Source organism: Nansenia antarctica (assembly GCF_963989245.1).
Source record: "Nansenia antarctica genome assembly, chromosome: 18".
Taxonomy (NCBI): domain Eukaryota; kingdom Metazoa; phylum Chordata; class Actinopteri; order Argentiniformes; family Microstomatidae; genus Nansenia; species Nansenia antarctica.
The window spans coordinates 12,512,024-12,514,543 of record NC_137691.1 but is presented as its reverse complement, the minus strand read 5'-3'; the positions used below and the strand labels follow the sequence as shown (position 1 = coordinate 12,514,543).

The 2,520-nt window shown below is 48.6% G+C and overlaps 1 long non-coding RNA gene across 1 annotated transcript; it reads left to right on the top strand.

Annotated features, from left to right (window-relative positions):
* The first annotated feature begins 286 nt into the window (after positions 1 to 286).
* Positions 287 to 2,020, top strand: LOC308173395. The gene is made up of 3 exons (XR_013937890.1): positions 287 to 811; positions 1,066 to 1,219; positions 1,757 to 2,020. It is a non-coding gene; the product is annotated as an uncharacterized lncRNA (long non-coding RNA).
* Positions 2,021 to 2,520: the final 500 nt, after the last annotated feature.

Sequence of the window (2,520 nt, the reverse complement as noted above, 5' to 3'; positions counted from 1 at the left end):
TGGTGCTTATTGCTTCAGTGTATAACAAAAGATTAGGATAAACCAGAAATCTGAGTTAGCCTATAGTGTCCAGTCTGAGCGGCAGGGAGGGGGGGGGACGTGACGGCGAGGGAGATAGAGAGAGAGCAGGAGGAGCAGATTCACATCCAGCGGCACCACCGCTCCAGGGGGAAGGTGAGGGGAGTGACAGACTGGGGGTGGGGGGGGGAGGGTTGAACCTCGGCTGGCCACATTTCGAGGTGTCCTTGGGCAAGACACTGAACTCCAACTTGCTCCCAATGAGCGAGCCGGCGCCTTGCATGGTAGCTTGCCGCCATTGGTGTGTGAATGGGTGAATGAAATGCCATTATAAAGCGCTTTGGAATAAGGAGCATATATTGTGTTGACATGTCTTACCTCACAAATGTGTGGTTCCAAACCAATGCCGCTACAAGGACAACAACACCATGTTGCCGGACGAAATACATTTTAATTCTATGATTAAGAATAATTCCTCCCTCCCTTAAGAGTTAAAGATCAAAATCTCTCCACCGGGCATTTTCTCCACTATAGAAATATAGTCTAGCCTGGATATTAATATCTATAGAGGTGCCTCTGACGTCCTCGGGGTCATGTTTACAGGACGTGAGGACGGCCTGTACAGGGAACTCCACCCAGGGCGCCCACCCCCACCCCCACCCGTCCTCTCTGCGGGGGGCCACGGGCCATGCCGTGGACAGGTTCAGGAGGCAGTGTCTGAGAGAGTACCTGGAGTCACTGGACCGATGTCACATCAAGGGGGTCACGGTCAACCAGTCCACACTGGAGAGAGGTGAAACAGTACCAAATGTGCAAACATGCATAAACACTCAGACTGCACAGACGCACCTAAGCAATGACCTATAGAGTAGTGTTATATTACTCTGACACATTCAAACAAAACAGAGTGTGTGTGTCTGTGCCTGCGTGTATGTGTGTGTGCATGTGTGTGTGTGTGTGTCCGTGCGTATGTGTGTGTGTGTGTATGTGTGTGTGTGTGTCTGTTCATATGTGTGTGTGCGTGTGTGTGTCTGTCCTGCTCCTCAGTGCTGCTGCACCCTGGGGACCATGTCCTGGACGATCCTGAGGGTCCTGTCCTGAGGCAGCTGGGGTCCGGCCGTCACAGGGGCTGGATGAGCTTGAGCAACAGCAGACCTAGGTGGGGGGTGAAGGCTGCTCCACGCCAAGTTAGCAAGGAGACGTGAGTAGCGGCTTCATTCATCGGCACGTCCACGTACAGATATACAGGTCATATTATTATTACACTCACATACAGTGTGTTACTTTAATGTTAATGTAACATGTGTGTCCTCCACTGGCTTGGCCTGTGCGGCGAGGTCAGACACAAGACAGAGTACACCCAGATAATGATGTCACATCCTCCTCTGTTACTATGGCAAGCGGCCACCGACAGTAGTCTTGGAAACATCCACTTAACATCCCATTGGGATTTGTGGTTTTCAATATTCTTCTATAGTCTTAGGCATTATGGGATTCAAAGTTTGTCATTGCAGAGTACAACGAAATGCATTTATGGTGTCTAGGCAACGGGTCACAGGCGACCCCGGAGCAATTAGGGGTTTAGTGCCTTGCTCAGGGACACTTCGACACGCGGCCCACCAGGGATTCGAACCGCTGCAAGCTTCCGACTTTGGCGATCATTAGACACCGGCTCTACCGATTGAGCCACCGATCACCCCCGCTACATAAATGTGTGCTTTGTATGTGTTTGGATCAGGAACATGAAGGCGCCGTCCTGTCGCCGTGCCGACCCGAATGCATTCTGGCCGGGTCAGGATAATCACGTCAGATTGTACTTGCCCCGCGTGGCGATCACCCCCGAGGGAGTCCACTTCCAGCACATCATCCGCTCCCTGGCCCCGAGTCCAGGAAGCTGGCCCGTCAACGACATGGGTTACTCCACCTCAGGGGACATCGATGGGCGCAAGGCCTACATCCTGTAGAGCTCTTTACTACTCCATGTTGAAGTTCAGTTACATTCAAGTGTCTTGACTCTATGTAGTTGAGTTTATTTTGCCTGTAAAGGTCATAATAAAGACTAACCCTGATAAACAGGCATTTCTCTCCCGTGACTATGGGTGTGTATATACGTTTCTCTGACACATTTACATTGATGCTAAAACAAATTGGGCTAAACAAATACATTAATCCAGCTGCTTAGAGCTAGCATAAAATGTTAAAGGTACATTTGATTAATTTATGCTTGTGATTATGATGTGTTGATGTGATCTGTTGATTTGTGTCCTTCAATAAATCATTATTGGAATGTTCCATTACAGTGCACTATATAATGTCTATGTCAAATATCAACAAATAAATGAATGAATGAATGGTCTTTATTGTCATTGCTATAGTACAGGTACCAAACAACGAAATTTGGGAGGGGTGGCTCCCCTGGTGCTAGGAAAGAAAAACAAAACAACAAAAAAACAAGAAGGGAAAGGAGCTGGTTTACATAAATAAAGGCTATGTACACTATCC